An 18,445-nucleotide genomic window follows, 5' to 3' on the forward strand; every position below is an offset into this window, starting at 1 on the left:
TTTCAAGAACATTTTCTCTGACAGACCATTATTTGCCTACGAGAGGAATAAGAATCTAATGGAATTACTCAAACCGCGCATAAAGAGTGATCTAACTACGATATACAAAGGCACCAAGCCTTGCCACAACTGTGGTAATTGCAATAATATCATTAAGGGGAACTACAGAAGGAAGAGACAACCGCAAATTTCTTCTTCAGAGAGAGACTTTCTGGATTAAAAAAATGAACTGACTGATGCCCCACGGACTCAACAATCGTATTGAATTCAGTTGTTTCTTGTAAACAACAACATTGACTTTGTACTGTCCCTAGTCACTTTTAAACTTTTTCTTTTCAACTTTTTATTCTTTATTAAGTTTTTTCAATCAACTTTTCATCAATTCTTTATCCTTTATTCAACTTTCATCCTTCATTCTTCATATTTTTCTCTTCATTTTACACTTAACTATTTTCACACTTCCATTCGTCTACACTGCTTCATTCCCATCCTTTTTACTCAATGACCTCTACCCGCAACGTATATTCTTAGTTTCACATTTTTATCAGCCTTTCACCACTTCACCTTCACATATTACATTGTTTTTCTACCTTTCATTTCACAACTTCACAATTTAGCAGCATTATACATGTACAATGTCCCATTCCAAAATGGCTGCTGCTCTCTCTAACCGCCCCGATGTACCCTTTCTCGCTTTCCACTCTCTATAACTGAGGGAGTAATAATGGCCGCCATTTGATTCTGTCTAACCACGGGAGCATGTAGAGCATTCACCTGGCCAACATTGAGGTATGAGCACCTTTAGTGATTTTATACATACTCGTGACAAAGTTAATACGGTGTTCTGATAGTCACGTTTGTTGGATTAACTTTTCGCCAGCTTCTTGTAACGTGGTGACAATTTTCAATGTATTACATCGTCTCACCTCCGATTCACAATTGTTTTTCGTCACGTTTACTAATAGTTTTTTAACGTTGGAACTATTTTCACAGCATCACATTGTCTTACTTTTGAGTCATTATTTGTTTTTTGTCACGTTTACTAACCAGCTTTATTTGTCCTTTAACTTAGCAAGCTGTTCTTTTTTGAACCGAGTCAACATTTTCCACACACTCGGTCACATCAGGTGTTTCATTTTCTATTGGGTGTTTTTCCCATATCAAGCACTACAATAGTGACACTGATTCAGTATCCCCACGCGGGTTTTGACACGATCAGTTTGTTTTACAGTCCATCGGTTAATTATATTTAATTTAATTCTTAACTCGTTTGTAACCTTATTAACGCACAGGAGCGACGTTTGCGGGCTAAAGCACATGCATGAGCTAACATTAGCTTGATCAAACAGGCCGCTTGAATCTCTACTATCTTTTTGTTTCTTTAGGAATACTCTCCTTAACGAAGGGTAGTCATTCTACGTGAAATGCATTGGGGTTCATCTTTCAAATGTATACAGGATTGCTTAACCCTTTGAATTATGGATTTTTGGATTAACACATGAATACAATGCGTATAACTCACTGAAGAATTACCAGTAATAAATTTTCATTTTGAAATTGGTCGGAACTTTGACTTACTTTTACATTTTGAATTGCGACGAATTTGCACGTTATTGGTTGTGCTTAAGGAGGGACACTGCCCACACAGGATAGTGCAACTGTAGTGATTCATTTCATGTCTTGGTTTAGAGGACAACTCCTCCCAGCACGCCCACAAACGTTTTACATTACCACAGAATCAGTGATAAAATCGGTGTGCGTGGTACATCACCATTTGATCTTCTCCCAACAGTGGCATTTGATTAAGACAGCTGTTCCTCTCTTGCCAAACCCCTCTTGTCTTTGTTTCTTTTTTTTCAAGGTAAATTCATATTCAAGCAACACTTCACTCACCTGAATTGTAGGGATCTGTAGTAAGGAAGACAATCCTACCCTACCCTTTGCAAACAAACCTCAACACACAGATTGTACAAGTGTTGACCATTGTCTCCAATGAAAAAGAAGGTTAAAGGTGAGGAAAGCAAGGGCATACAAAAATTCTCTGGATTCCAACTGTCTTGCTGTGGAACTGTTTCTCTGGTTCCCTCTGGATTGGATGTTCTCTGAAGGCATTATTAGAACTCAAACAGACTTGTTAAAGCAAGCATTATTAGGTTAACACCATAGTAATTATAGCATTTATAACCTCAATTGGTTGCTGTGTTAATAACCTTTGATCATGCTCATCAGTGTCTCAAAATCCCGAGTCTTTAAAATGAGTTTACTGGTACTCAGGGGGATAGCGATTCAGCAAAGCTAGCCCACTCATGCAATGTGCCAAATTAGTTTCCTGTCACAGTTTTATAAAGAACAATAACACTTATTCCCCAAGTCTTTCTTATTTTGCATCATCAAATAAATTCTTTGGCAAAGTCTTTACTGTTAATTGAACGTATTGTTATTAGCAATATCCTTTCAAGGTTTTCCCTAAATCACTCTCTCACGTTGTCTTTGAAGAAAAGGAACCTGTGAGTTCAGTGCACTGACCTGGACTAGGATAAGGAGTAATCTTTCTTTGTCTTTCAGGCTTTTTGCATCGTCGAATCAAAGGAGATACTCAGCAGGGCATCAGGGTCAGAAGAGGAGATATAGGCACCCGGAACTGAAGAGGACCAAACCTCTCCACCAGGTAAATTCACGTGAAATAGTATGTCCTCTCTGGAAAGGGAACTCAAAGTCAAGCATGGTTTTATAGAACCGTGCCCAAAATGGTCACCAGATCTCACTGGAACTCAGATTCTCACAAGAGTTCGGCATATGCTGTTGGAAGGGCCAAAAGAGTTCAAGGAAAGGTGAATGGGACTCTGGGTCTCACTATAAATATGACGGATGTGTTGATCCAGCTGAGGTGGTGGTCGAAAGGAATCTTGGAATGCCCAATGACTTTCACCAATGAATGCACAATCATTCTGAGTCATGAGTTTTGGTGGGAAAGATGTGGGGGTCATTTTACGTGTCCCATAGATACAGAATCATGGGTGGTAATAAAAAAGGTCTAAGAGGGGTTCAATATGAGGGCTCAGGGTCCCAAACACATGAAGTCCATGTGCCATACATAGAGTACACAGGTGGAGCGGGGTGTAACAGTTCTCCCCCTTATAGGCTGACCCTCTGGCTGGAACTTCTCATGGTGAAGGGTGAAGGGCATGATGCCGTTAAATAAGGTGAGAGACATGGACCTAATCAGCTGGTTCCAAGGTCCTGCTTTTGGGAGAATACCCAGCCACATATATGAGATAAAAGAGTTTCCCTTTTTTAATCTAAGATTTGTCGTACCTCAAACTTGGCATGACCTTCAAGGACAGTAGGTGGGGGAATGTTTTCTGGGTGGCTAGAAGGATGGAAAGGTTTCAGGAGGGACGTGCGAAACACAAGATGTATTTGGAGTTCAGCAGGCAAATCTAGCTTCAGCCTCACGGGGTTAATGACCTTGAGTATCCTATATGATCCAATGTCACTTGGTTGCAACTTATGAGGTTCTGCTAAATGAAGGTTTTTAGTCATTAACCAGACTTGGTCTACAATTGAAAATGAGGGTTTTGGGCGGCATTGACTCTATGGCTGAGATTTCATCCATTGTTTGGATCATAGTAATTCTTTCTTTGCTTTAGTCCATTTATTCAGTAGGTTCTTGCGGTGTGACTCAACTGCTGCAATGGCAATTGCAACTTCAGGCAACCCAAGTGGGAAGGCCTTAAGGTGATAGCCAAAAGAACCATAAGAGGGAAAGACCCCTGTAGCAGAATTGTTATTGTAAGTTAATTCTGTTAGCCTGGACCCAATTACTTGTACAGGTACTTAGTAAACACCTTAGATACTGCGCCATGGACTGGTTTGTCTATTTCATTTTCCATCTACATGAGGTTGATAGGTCAAAGGCAAACGGTGGCCAGTCTGAAGAGTTGTGCAAACCCATTGCCAAAACTTGGACAGAAATTGAGCCCCTCACTTAGAAATAATGATGGTAAGTAATCCGTTTGAGCGCACTACAGGTGAAATAAACACTTCAACCAAATTTGTAGATGTTGGAAGTTTTTTGAGGGGAATAAAAAGGATGATCTTGGTTAATAAATCTACGACTATAAGGATTGTAGTGAATCCGTTAGTTAAGGGCAAATAAGTGACAAAGTCCATGCTAAAGAAATGCCATAGAAAAGGCAGAATGTGCAGTGCCGTAAGGTGCCTGAGGGAGCAGTGTGAGAAAGTTTCTGGATGGCACAAGTAGGACAGGCTTGTACAAAAGTAGGCACATTTCTTGACATTACATCCCCCCATAACCAGAGTTGACAAGATTGCTTTGTTTTCGCTTCACCTGGATGACCGCAAAAGGAGTAAAGCGACACTAGTGTAATACCTTTTGCTGTACGTCAAGGGTGGAAACAAATAGTCAATCTTCATGACAATAAAACCCAGCTTTGATAATGTGTTTAGGATCTAGTAACCAGACATTGGGGGGTCAAGCATTTTAAGGGCCAGCTGAAGATACGGTAGGAATAACGTAGAATCTCTCTTTTTGATTTCAGAACTTCCAATTAGTCTATGTTTGTACCTTTTCCAGAAGTTAGAGACCATATGGTTTTGCTTGTTTTGCTCCGGGGTGATAAGTGATCACAAAATTGTACGAGCTAAAAAAGGCCCACCTCATTTGTTGGGGAGTTAGAGCTCTGGTCGATGTGAAGAATTGCATGTTCTTATTATCTGAATATATAGCTATAGTGTGTTGAGCTCCTAATAAATAGTGCCTCCACTCTCGAAAGGCCAATTTTATGTCTAATAAATTGTGCTTAGAGATGGTGTTATTCTGTTCTGCCGCCTTTAGCTTCTTGGACAAGAAGGCTATGGGTACATCCTTTCGGATTGTTTATAATGTTGAGATAACACCCCTCCCACAGCAAACTAGGAAGCATAACCCTCCAAGAAGCAGGGTTGATTGGGGTCGGCATATTTCAGGATTGGGGCAGAGTTAAATTTCTCTTTCAGCAGTACAAAAAAGTGATTGGTTGTCTCTGTCCAAAAAATGGAGTCTCTTTTGGAAGCAACTTTGTGATCAGAGTTAATATGTCGGGAAAATGAGAAATGGCTCCCCTCGAAAATTGATAAACCCAAGGAAAGATTAGATTTTTTTTTATAGTTACAGGAAGTAGGCCATTGGAGAATTGCTGTAATCTTCCTGGGATCCATATGGATTGTATCTGGGAAAAGGATGAACCTGAAAAAGTCAACATTAGTCCTGTGAAAAGCTCATTTGTCAAGTTTGTGAATAGCTGGTGTTAATGCAAGATCTGCAAAAACAATGTGACATGTGTAACATGCTCTTCTTCAGTCAGTGAATATTTCAATATATCATTGATGTATGCTATGGCAAACAGATCAAGGAAGTCCAGAAGCACTTCATTTATAAAAAAATTGAAAAGATGCTGGCTGAGGTGTTGCACAGCCTAAACTGCATCACCTAACATTCAAACATGCCATACTTCGTGCCAAAGGCAAGATTCCACTCATCTCCCTCTGGCACCCAAATCAAGTGATAAGCTCCATGTAGATCTAATCTGTTGTAAATGGTGGAGCTCCTTACTTGATCCAGAAGCATAGAAATGAGTGGAAAAGGGCAGTGGTGTAGCTAGGGGGGGCAGTGGGGCGGTCCGCCCCATGCGGCACTATTTTTGGGGAGGACAAAGGCATTCAGATAAGGCTTGGCTTGCTGTCGTGGGCGTTCGGGGATGGGCAGAGAAGGAATAGGACTCGGGCAATGTCCTCTTCTTTTTTGTGCTGGCAGCTGTCCGCCCTCTCTTCCTATTATTCCCTCTCTTTCTGTCTTGCTCCTCACTTACTGAAAACCTTAACTTGAAGAACGGTTCACAACCTCTTTCCTTCTTTTATTTAGTTGCTTCCCTGTGAAATGGATCCAAAAAAGAAAAATACTCTTGCAGGAAATGCCCTTTTTCTGCCATTTTTCTATTCCAAAGTGCAGCGGGATGGAGTGAAATAGAAGGTTTTAAATATGAAAAATAAATAAATAACTAAATAAAGCGAGACAGAGTGTTTGCAAAGTGGCCAGATTGGCTTTATTCACATCCAAACACATCAGCCTCACTTTACAGACTTTGCAGTGAAGCGCTACTTTTGTTTTCTCGTCTTTCTTTGAACAGCATTGTTGTCCCCAGATGGGGAAGTGCACCATTCCTGGAGGTACTGCAATACCTGTTTGATTGGTGGATTGGAAAACAAAATGTGTACCATGGCTCTGTTTATGGATGTGGCCTTTTTAAACCATACTGCTTACGTTTATTAAGGATATAAGCAATAGACATTGAAACGGTTCCCTTCAGGGCCCTGTAGTCATGTCCTTAACTTTTCAGGTAAAACCACTCGCTGATTTCTGAATAGTGAGTGAGAGTTCGTTAAGGTAACCATGTTGTTTCTGCTTACATTTCACATGCTTTACTTAATATTGCATTCCTTATGAGTGTTTGCTTTTACTTTTTTGTTTAGGCAGCATATTACTCTTATCAAGTGCATAATCTGAATTGAGCCACATCCAAGTGCTTATAGTGGGCACAATTAGCTTGTAGCTGAAGGCAGTGCGAGTTTCTCTCAGTGGGGCAGTATGGTGTTCAGTGGGGGAGAGGATGTGGCACTATGGCCAGAGCTGTCGAATTTGGAACTGGGGAACTGGGTTCAGCCTTCATGACCAGTCCACCAGACCACTCTACTGAGGGAGCATATTCCCATGCTAGACCTTACAAGGCCCCACTAGACCTTAGAAGGCTTGATGTCTTAGCACAAGCAGGTGTACCCTAGTGGTGTCAATTGTGAGTTAACCTTGAAGGCCTGTCCACCACAATCCATATTGATGTTCATCTCCAGTCTTGCGGGCAGGCCTACGAAGCAGCACACCCTAGAGCAACAGTGATCCAGTCACTGTGACTCTGTCACTGAGGTCACATGAACCTTGAGCAGGTTAGGGTGGTGCAAACGGTGTGACCGCACTGGGTACCTATTTCGGGTGGGTGCGTTGTGTTTGCAAGTATATTATGGTTTAAAAAAACTTGCTGCCTCCTTCCTGGCCTCCAGCAATTTTCAGAAACAATAAAAATGTCATGATAACTTCGGTGATTAATGTTCTTCCTAGAGAGAGATCCGAGTTTTGTCTAGTGGAAGGGTTGACTTCTGGAAAGGTAGCACAGAGGGTTAATGTGCCTGCTGCAAAGAACATGTACCATGCAGATCACAAAGTGCACTGCTTTAATGGGGGGACCATGATGAATGGTCATTTAATGTCAGCTGTAGATGATGGATCCCTGAACAGTGTCATGTATGTGCATGTTTGCATTGTGCTGAGGGGATTACCAGGTAATTGTTTACGCAGCTCTCTGATGGATGTCACATGCAGTTTTTCTGAGTCCCCAGATAGATCATGCAGTCTGTGTGTTCTCTTTTGTACTGCCAGTCACTGCCAGTCACCGGTGTATTCAACTGTGTAGCCTTGGACCGTGTCAGGTATGTGCATGTAACTTGCATGATCGAGGTAACTATTAACGGCGATACTACGTGTCTCTCGGTCCTCTTTCAAGTGCTTGCCGTCCTTTTTCCCCAGCAAACCCCCCCACCCCCCCTCCAGGGGCGGCAATCTGAGGGATAGCCCCGGGCACCACAAGCTCTAGCTACGCCTCTGGTAAAGGGTATTTGTTCTCCACGGTTGCCTTGTTCAAGGCCCTACAGTCAATGCAAGCACAAAGTTTACCATTCTTCTTGGGAACAAATAATAATGGAGAAGAAACCAGTGAAGGTGAATGACTGATGAACCTATGGGAGAGCAGTTCGTTCTAGTATGCTTTAAAATCCTTGGTTTCTCCATCAAAGATAAGATTCTACTACAAGGCAGCCCAGCTCCATGGACTAGATACATCCTGCAGTAAAAACTGCGATGAGAGGGTTGAGTGGTAGCCTTAACATTCTCCAACACATTGTGACACTTTGAGTGCTACATTGGTAATGAACTTTTGTTCTGAGCCAGATTTGCGGCACATGTTAAGGGTGTTACCTATTCTGACGTTTCACTGAAACAATCGAGAAAACAGTATTTATATTCTTGTGTAACTGTTCAGTGGACCAGTCTATGTGAGGATTGTGCAACTGTAGCCAAGGCACCTCTATGATAGCTCCAAAAATTGGAGTATCAATAGGATCAAATGAATATTTTCCAAATGTCCATTATTAAAGACAATAGCAAGTTCTTTAGAAAAATTAATATTAAGACCCGAAGACAATGCCTAGCTCTGACAGGTTCTGGGTGTTCCTCAGGTACAAACAGAATTTCCAAATCTTTGGCAAGAATTATATGTAAGAAATTACTTGGCGCCTCAGAGTCTAACAAAATAGCCAAGGTTTTCTGCTAATTACCAATGTTACAGTCCTAGTGAAATATTTTGGGACGTGAGTCACAGTGTTGGCCAAGTACTGGGGGATCTAGTAAAACGTGCTTCTCGAAGAATCAATCTCATTCCCCTTAGAGCTCCTTCATTTTTCGGCAAGGGATCGGGAGCATTTGAGTACCAATGAAAGTCACAGTTTTTCTAGAAGTCCTTAGTTTCACATGACACTCCTTAGCGAAATGTCCTCCCTTCTCGCTATTGAGACATAAATACAATTTACTACTCTTCTCTTTTACTCCAGCACACAGAGGTCCTCAAACCCCTTCAATATGTATAGGTTTACCTCCCTCAGGGTTTTTTTTCTGTCAGAATTATCCTTTTTATCACTAAAATACACTGCAACTGAGATGACCTTATTCTTTTCTTTCTCTTTTTTCCTTTCTCCGAACAAATGTTCTAGTTTAACCACAAGGTTGATGAACTCAGAACACTCTTCTGTGGGATCCACTATGTGGGAAGGGGTATCTTTAAGCTCATCTTAGAACCCACAAATAGAGGGGTAGGTTATTTTCTTTAGGCCAATGTGTTTAAGCTACTAACCTGTGAAAATTAGCTACATAGGATAATATATTTTTGCTACCTTGCCTTTAATTCAGCATCTCATATTTGCTAGCCTGCATGGATGTGTGTTTGGCAAATAAGCCTTGCATTTTCTCCTTGAATTCTGGGAAGTTATACAACACAGGCTTGCCTTGATCGACTTAGGGTACTGTGTAAGTAGCCACATTTCTTACTAGATACAAAATAGCAAAAGCCACTTTAGCAGCAGCACCCGGGAAGGAGGATGTTCTGCAAAGGTACTGAGGATGTCATCGGTTTATTAATACACTGTATTTGGTTGCTATACTCATAAACTGTTCCGAAGCAGCCATTGGTACAAGACTCAGTGTTAAGACTGATACATTCAATGTGGGGTTACTAACAGGTCTCATGGGGGAGCTCTCTGTGGTTCCAGGAATAGAAAAGTGGGGTGGTTGAATTATTAGCGTAAGTGCTTTGGGTAAAGTTCTAATAGTTCTCCCCAAAGGTTCACTTCAGGGTTTATGTCTGACTAACTCTGCCTTGAATATCTTCTTTTCTTGCTTTAACCCCTGTAAGTCAGATTGCATTGCTGCTAGAGTTCTGGCAAGATAATTGATAGTTGGTGCGGATGAGGGACTGGTTATGGCTTAAGCTAAATCCACAGAGTTAAAAGGGTCTCCCTGCTCCATCTCCACTCAGGCAGATATACATTGTGTAGGCTTGATTTTCTGTGAAGACTGCACTCATCTGAATTGCAGGAGACCTCCCCTACCCTTCACAAACAAACCTCAACACACGGATCGTACAAGTGTTGGCAATTGTCTTCAAGGGGAAACAGGGAATGGGGATGAGGAAGGGAAGACAAAGAATCTCTGGGTTCCAAGTGTCCTGCTATGAACCTCGTTCTCTGGTTCCCTCGTGACTGGATATTCTCTGAAGGCACTATTAGAATACAGACATAAGACTCATTAACACAAGCATTACTAGGCTCACACAATAGTAATTACACCATTTTTAGCCCCAATTGGTTGCTCACCTCTGATCGTGCTAATCAATGTCTTAAAATGACTCTTGTACAAGGACAGTTCGAATTCTGTGTGTTTACTGCTGAGATTACTGCCACTCAGAGGAGTCAAGATTCAGCAATGCTATTCCACTCATGCAAAGTGCCAATTATATTGTCTGTCACAGTCTTATAAAGAACTATCACTCTTATTCCGCAAGGCTTTTTTATTTTGCAACAATGAATAAACACTTTGGCAAATCTTTACTACTCATCAAACATAATGTTATTAGCATTGTCCTTTCAAAGCTTTTTCTACATCACTCTCATTTGTTGTCTTTTAAGAAAGGGAACCTGCAGGTTCAGTGCACTGACCTGGACTAGGAGAAGGAGTTACCTTTCTATGTCTTTGTCTTTTAGGCTTTTTGTGTCCTCGAATCAAAGGAGATACTCCACGGGGCATCAGCACAAAAGAGGAGAAACGGGCATCAGGAAATAAAGAGGACCAAAACTCACAGTTGGGTAAGTTTGTGGGAACAAGGACTTCTTCCCTGGAAAGGGAACTCAAAGCCAAGCATGGCTTTGTGAGTGGGTATGGTATTTAAAGAACCGCACCCATAATGGCCACCAGATCTCAAGGGAACTCAGATTCTCGCGAGCATTTGGCACATACTGTTGGAAGGGCAAAAGCAGTACAAGGAAAGGTGAGTGGGGCTGTGGAGCTCAGTTTAAATATGTTGAATGTTTGGACCAGGTTTAGTGGATGGGACAAGGCTATAGGGGAGCAGGAAAATCTTGGTATCTCCAATGACTCTGACCATCGGGTACACAATCATACTGAATCATGGGTTTTGGCAGCAAAGGCCTAGGACGCTATCTGTTATGTGTCCTAGAGATACAGAATCTTGGGTGATGATGGAAAGGTCTTGTATCAATTTAATATGCATGCTCAGGGACCCAAATACCTGACGTCTATGTGCCACAATGCAGAGGTGGAGTGGGGCGTAACACCACTCCTCTTTGGTCACTTCAAACCAATTCTGGTGCAGCTCCTCTCTCACTGGGATTGGTGCCTGCCAGACTGGGGAAACAAACAAGTGCCCTGCCCAAGTGTCTGCTAACATTTGTCTTTGGCATTGTATGCCTCTTTGAAATTAATCAAGTTCCTCAGCAGAACCCAGATGGTCACCCTGTCAGAGGAAGCAAACATTTCTCCACACCCAAGGCCTTAGTCATATCTCTGGGAGCAAGTTCACACTCCATCAAAGGAGTTATTCAGTTTTATGCTGACAGGTGGAACTCACTCAAATAGATGTCTGGGGGCTTTAGGTAGGGGCCAGTAACTTTCTAAAAGTACCTTTTCTGAGTTTTATATCACAAATTCAACTTCACCCATGAATTTAGCATTGTAATAAATATTTTAAAAAGTCATAATATCTATTTTTTAGCAGATTCGTAGATGAAGCTAACATCATTACATTTATTATTGTATCCCAATGCTTTCCTGTCACAGTGAAAATAGCTTTTGCGACCTTTTGATTGTAGGGACATCTGTATCATTAAAAATGTACAAGTCATATTTTGAAATACCATGCACACTGCCTTATGGGCAGTAAGGTCTACTGAGGGCCGATCTTTAAAAGGAAGGTTTATGCCCATCAAAAGGGGTTATTTTCTCAGGTCGAATTTGCAGTTTAAAAACTTCATAACCAGGCTACAATTGTAGGCCTGCGTTAGGCAGTCATGTTTGCACTGTCACTGTATTGTTTTGGGTGACACAATGGGTGCTGCAGTCCACTAGTGATATATAACGTCTGTGCCCTGGGTACACTTTGTACCATATACTAGGAACCTATAGGTAAGTTAAATATGCCAATTAGGCATTTACCCAATATTGACATGTTTTAGAGGCCAGGGCCTGGTAAGCAAAGTCCTAATACACATAATTAAAAAACTAGCAACATCAGCCCAAACAATGGGGGTTATAATGCAAAAAGAGTCGGTAACACACAAAATATAGATGTAATTCAGGCTAAGAGTGCCGCATATATTTTGTAAAAATGTAGTATAACACCCTGGCCAGTTCCACATTTTTAGGTGGAGAGCAGCATCCTTATAAGGTGCGCACTACAACACCACCAGCTCATATGAGAGAAAGATTAATTAATGTAATAATTTGCTGGTTTCTTATTTATATTTTCTTTAGCCAACACAATACACAGAACCTGAAATATATATACATATGTGGTAGAAAAAACAATTGTCCCTTGAACTGAATCATTAGCACCCTACTGTGACCTTTCCAGAGAATGTAACTCTTCAGAAGAAATGACAGAATGAAGTGTGCTTGAAATGTTTAAGTAGGGGTTTCAGGGACTGCTGGTGGACTAGTGTTTATTTATAATACAATTTGGACTTCTTGCTCCCTTATTTTGTACAGGAGTGAGCAGAGCAAAACAAATGTGCTAGAGCACAATGAAGTTGAACAAAAAGAAAAGTGTATTTCTCTACTGCTTTCTGTGTACATTTTTTTCTAAAGCAACGTGCATGCCTTTTTGCATTTGGTTCACTGAGATTGTAGACCTTGACCCGGTTGCATTTTCAGAAGGTGGTTCAGAGTTTGGTTGTTCAGGGACTTGGCGGCAATTATACCCATGAAGTAATACCCAGACTAGTCAGAGATCATTTTACATTGCCCCCACACCTCCTCTTGACTGGATGTCATGGCAGGACCCAATACAAGAGTTGACCTGGGAGGAGAACATTAATAAGCCCAAGGAACCTAACCAGGGATACTCTTTGTCCTGTAAATGAATGTATTGCCCTGTGATACCGGAGTTGTACTATGAGCCTAATATTAACAAATGGGCACATAAGCTTTGAATATAGGGTTAACATATTCTGCTGTGATGGCTCACTTATCTCCACTGTCCCCATGCTCAAACCAAAGAAACCAGACAGAGATTGTTCAAAGACTGGGCTTTCTTAAAATGCTTGTCGAGAAATCTGATATATTCATTTCAATACAAGATCCTAATTGTTAATAGGAACCTTTATCAATATAAGCACATTAATGTTTGTTTGTACATACTTGTTTAATATACTTGTAGGTGACTGACCCGATGAGTCGTAAACTAACACACAAAATACTATTTTTACAGGACTCATCTCATCCTATAGAGTAGCCCTTATTTAGATTCTTTGTACACTCAATATATTTAGCCGTTCCTAGTCAGTCAGTCAGTCAAAGCTTTTATTTCGGTAAAATACCATAAAAAGACATAAATAATTATGTACAATAAAACATGATTAAATAGACATTGCATTGAGTATAATCCATCAAAACATTAGAGTTTTTGTAAAAAAATTACACGGACAATTAAAAACAAAATATTTCCACGTAAAAACATATTGTTGGAACTATATCCAAGGCCCAAAGTGTTCTCACTACACCACAAGCTTCTATAATAACAGTAATAACAATACTAGAAGCAAGAGAGTTATGTGGCTGATAGCATTTTTTTGGACCTGGTGAACCACATAGAAAGAAGATATTTAGCCATCGCAAACACTATCAATTGGGTAGTGTCGTACTTCAGGATTCTAAACACCTCCTGATAGTCCCTGAGACCCCTAGACTTGCAGAGCTGGATGATCCACTTCTTCCTTGCCTTGGTATATAAAGGACAGAAAAGAACAACATGCAGCTCTGTTTCACAGATATCAATACATTCAGGGCACGTGCTTAAGGGGTCAGATGCATTAGACCATCTATGTGTAAAGGCCCTCAGTGGTAACGAGCCGTGTCTAAACTGAATGTAAAGTTTCTTTGCCATAGGGGGTTGGATAACATCCAAGAAAACTTCAAACTGGGGACTAATCTTAATATCCAGAAAGGTGTCAGTAAGCCTTCCCAGAGAGGAATGCAGTAAAATGTCCTTCCGGTACAATTGTAAAGCCTCCCGCAGTGATTTCTTAGTTAGTGAGCGGCTTGTCTCTTCCGGTGCGGACCATAGGTCCCCCATCCCTATGAGATAACAAAGGTTCTTTACATATGTTAACCAAGGAATTTTTCTCAATTTCCCCCTTGACAGTATATCGCCGAGATCATGCCTATAACTTGCAAGCTCGGGCGTTGACCAGAGTCGTCTCCAGAACAGGAGAGGGCGATTCAGGGCAATCTCTTCGATAGGAACTAAACCTAGATCCCATCTCAAGGGAATTAAGGGGGTACTCACGGGTAGTTTCAGCAGTCGCCTAATAAAAGAATTCTCAATTGACGATAAGGAAGCAGGAGTACAATAGCCCCAGAGTTCAGCGCCGTAAAGCGCACCCCCTCTTGCTTGGGATTTGTAGATTTCCATGGGGGGGCCCAGAGGTTTAGAAGAAGTGTTATTAAAAACCTTCAGGATACCCCCCACTGATTGCGTTAGCTTCAAATTTGCCTTCGTCATGTGAGACCCCCATTTCATTTTGTCATTAAGGGTTACCCCCAAATAATCAAAAGTAGAAACCCTATCCAGCTCAACATCTCCCATCTTGGGGTGGGGACAGTTGGTTGAATTAGAGCTGAAAACCATAAATTTTGTTTTAGATAGGTTCAGTTCCAGATCCCTTTTTTTACAGAAGGAGCAGAAAGCCTCTAATGTACGCTGGATGCCCATGTAAGATTTAGACAACAGGAGCGTATCATCCGCGAACATTAGGGCCGGTATCTTACGCCCCGCTAGGATTGGGGAATCCAGATTGGCAGCGCACAAGAGATGCTCAATCAACCCATTAATAAAAAGGGAGAAGAGTGTGGGGGCCAGGACACAACCCTGCCTCACACCCTTTTCAACCGGAAATGGCCCTGAAATTTCCCCGCATCTCCCAAATCTCACCCTTGCATAAGTGCCTTCATGCAGACGTTTGAATAGATGGCAAAGGTAGGGGGGAGCACCCATCTCTAATAATAAAACCCATAGTTTTTCCCTTTGGACCATATCAAATGCGGACCGAAGGTCCACAAAAATCAAGTAAAGATTGCCTGCACCCATACAGACTGTCTTCCAATAAATTAACTGTAGCCTAAACAATTGATCAATGGTAGAAACCTTTGCTCGAAACCCCGCTTGGAGGGAGGTTAGGATTTGATGGTCCTCCATCCAGGTCTGCAGTCTTGTTAAAAGGACTCGGGCAAACAGCTTCTGTAAGACATCGATCAAACTTATGGGGCGATAATTAGCTGGATCCAAGGGGGAAGATTTTTTATGAATGGGTATAATTTCTGCTCCCAACCAGGTATCCGGGATCTCAAGGCCCTGCAGAATGGCATTAAAGTATACCCGAATGGGGGGGCCCAGATTTTTAATTCGCTTCTATACAGATCACCAGGGATCCTATCGAGCCCCGGAGCTTTCCCTACTGATAGGGTGCTAAGGGCCAACTCTATTTCTGGAAGGGAAAAGGATCGACTCACTGAATCTTCCTGGTCCATTTGATTCATTACAGAGGCATTAGGCTGGATTACCGGCTCCAATCCACCACTAGGGTTACTGAGAGAATAAAGGGGTTTAAAATGCGCAAGCCAAACCTCCTCACTGAGATTGGGAATAATAGCAGGGCTGCTTGCTGCCGTGCCGGTACGAACAATGTTCCAAAAAGCCCTCGAATCACGATCTGCTAATGCTTGCTTCATATTTTGCCACTTTAGATCCTCCCACTCAGATTTTGCCTCCTTAATCAGATTTTTGTAAAAGGCCCTCGCAGCTTGGATACTAGACTGTGTACCCTTTTTTATCTCTTTAATCAGGGCAGTCTTGGCCAGCCTACAAGAACTATTGTACCAATGCTCAGGCCTTGAAACCCTCGGCCTTGGCACACTAGAACTGTAGAAAAAGCCAACCAGGCCACCGAGGAGTTCCTTATGAATATTCTGGAAATCTAGGAGATGATTCTGCGGGATATCCCCATTGGGGCTCAAAAGGTGGGAAACCACCTCCAGGGAGCGAGTGACACTGCTATATAATGCTGCAAGCTTTGTCTCATCGGTCACGACCCTTGCCCACCTAATCCGTCTACCTCCTGCAGCTAGCACCAAGTTCTCACTATTTGATGGTGTTAGGCCCTGTGGGACTACGCTGCCACCAATATTATTTACCAGTTCCAATGACAATAAGTTGTGGTCACTATCGACCCTAGGTATAACGGAAAAAGCTGCTAAATAGCCCCAAAATTCCACATTCACCAGGATGTAGTCGATAGTCGAACAATTCCCGGGTCTATTAAAGGTGAATGAACCCGGTACATCAGGAAAAAGTCTACCATTGCAAGCCCTCAAGGAATGCGCGATGGCAAGCTTGTTGATCTCGAGGGCTAGTGGGAGAAGACGTTTGGCAGGATAGATGGTAGGGTCTGGAATTTTATAGTTTTCGTCCTCATCACAGGTAGGAGAGGGAATCCCAAGGAGGGGTTCAAAGTGACAGTTAAAATCCGCACCTAATAATTTATGTGACGCAGGGGGAAGGGAATATAATATATCATCTAGAGCACCCAGAATCGATAGACCCAGCTGTACCGATGGGGACGCAGGTAGACATTTAGTACTACCAGCGAGTATCCGGCAGGAAAGGTAAGTGACAGACACAAGATATCAGGGGACTTTGAATCTACGGGCTTTACAGAGCAACCTAAGTGGGTTGCAACCCAAACAACTAACCCCCCCGAAGGTCTGCCCCTGGCACCTTGGGCCGCAGGAACAGAAAAAGATGCGTAGCCCGCCCTCACTGGAATGTGCCGTAGCCATGTTTCTTGGAATAGGCAAATATCATAATTGTCCATTAACTCTCCCCACTCTGGGTCAGAGAGTTTGGACTCCAATCCAGCCACATTCCAGGACCCTACTAAAGGTCTACGTGTAGGTGTACGGAGGGAACTGGCCACCAAGGGGACAGAGATGGTAGAACAGTGAGAAGCAGTTTGCTCAGGGGGGCCCAACTCAGAGCGCCCTTCCGTGGAGCTATTGTTCAGAAGCAAAAAAGAGGTGGAAGTGAGTCCTATTCCGGTACCAAGTACAGCCATGGAGAAATCCATCTCCACACCATGGCCATCCCTGCCCAAACTCCCCCTCGTATGCATGTGCCTTCCCTTGTTATGCCTCAGAGATGGTGGTCAATCCACGGAACTAAGCACATCAAAACGGTTGGCAACCGGGATATTGAAGTAGGAATTATGAGAGGCTTGGTGGAAGTAGGGTAGTTCCACAGGGTTCAGAACATTGGAATGAGGGTAGAAATACCCCAAATGGCAAGTGTCAATGGAACCTAGTTTGAACTTCCCGCCCAGATCCAATATATGGCCGACTACTCTAGGGTCCCTAAAATTAATTAGGACACAATCCCCACCGATGTCCTTTGGTCGAGTCCCTAGCCAGCTAACCCTGCGAACAAAAAGGATCTCCCCTCTACCTACACCATTCAATGGTCTATTGTTAGACAACCAGTGGATGACTTTATTTTTTAGTTCATTGTATGTTTCCCCCTTAGCATTTGTTAGTGGAGGAACTCCTGTAAGCACGATCACATAGGGTGCTACCTCGGGGGGGAGCTGTACAAGGGGAGAGGAATCAGCCAGGCTCCGTGAAACTGAATTCCCACCCACATTAGAGAGAAGCCTACCCCCACCAGGGGTCCGTGGAATAAGATCCTTGTTACTGTGGGGCTGATCACATGCTGGTGGAGCAATAGAAACTCTGGAGGTGATCGAGGGCATAGGGGGACCACCAGAAAAAGGAGGGGGAGCTGGCAGCGCCGAGGGTGGCTGAACTAAAACAGAAAGAGTAGGGTGCGAGGGGGAAACAAAATGACCCTGTGGAGTGGGATTGTTAATCGTGGTTGTTTTAGTACCCACACCCTCCACGCTACCAGAGTTATGCAGTAGATGGTGATTTGGCTGCTTCTTCCCAATACCTTTGGTATTGATTAAGGATACCAACCTGTCGATCTTAGATGACAGGGTTTTTAAAAGAAGGTTTAGGGAGTGGTCTATATGCGACTGTAGGTCTATTAATAGATCAGAAGCCCAGACCGGTGGGTTAGAAATGGGAGGGTGTTGGGCCAGAACTGGAAGGGCAGGCCTAGCTGCAGAGGGGGCAGGATGTATGCTCCTTTTTTTGGTTTTCTGTTTTTTTTTCCTTGGCTTTTCCTGCTTCTTGGGCGCCACTATGGAAACCAAGGAGGATGATAATGGACCGACTTCCGCTTGCTCAGACTCATCTAATATCGCCTGTGCACAAGGTAGGTGGGTAAAGGAGGGCAACATAGATGACATAGCTTCCATGTCCACCTGATTTAAAGACGAATCAGCCAAACCGTCAAAAGGGGGTGCCATAGTAAATGCAGGGGTAATGGACAGCCGTCTTTCCGTGTTTTCAATGGCTGTAGCAACCACCCCAATTGTTTTCTGC

At 42.7% G+C, this 18,445-nt stretch overlaps 1 protein-coding gene across 3 annotated transcripts in view; it reads left to right on the forward strand.

Annotated features, from left to right (window-relative positions):
* The window catches only part of LOC146809913 (uncharacterized), a 177,243-nt gene that overhangs the window by 148,736 nt on the left and 10,062 nt on the right, over positions 1-18,445 (forward strand). For all 3 annotated transcript variants that reach the window (XM_085614399.1, XM_085614400.1, XM_085614398.1), the window contains 2 exons: positions 2,566-2,668; positions 10,420-10,521. The gene's annotated coding sequence lies outside the window, so the exon portion shown is untranslated. The remainder of the gene's footprint in view (positions 1-2,565; positions 2,669-10,419; positions 10,522-18,445) is intronic.

The sequence above is a fragment of the Triturus cristatus genome, chromosome 7 (assembly GCF_964204655.1).
Source record: "Triturus cristatus chromosome 7, aTriCri1.1, whole genome shotgun sequence".
In the NCBI taxonomy this organism is placed as follows: Eukaryota; Metazoa; Chordata; class Amphibia; order Caudata; family Salamandridae; genus Triturus; species Triturus cristatus.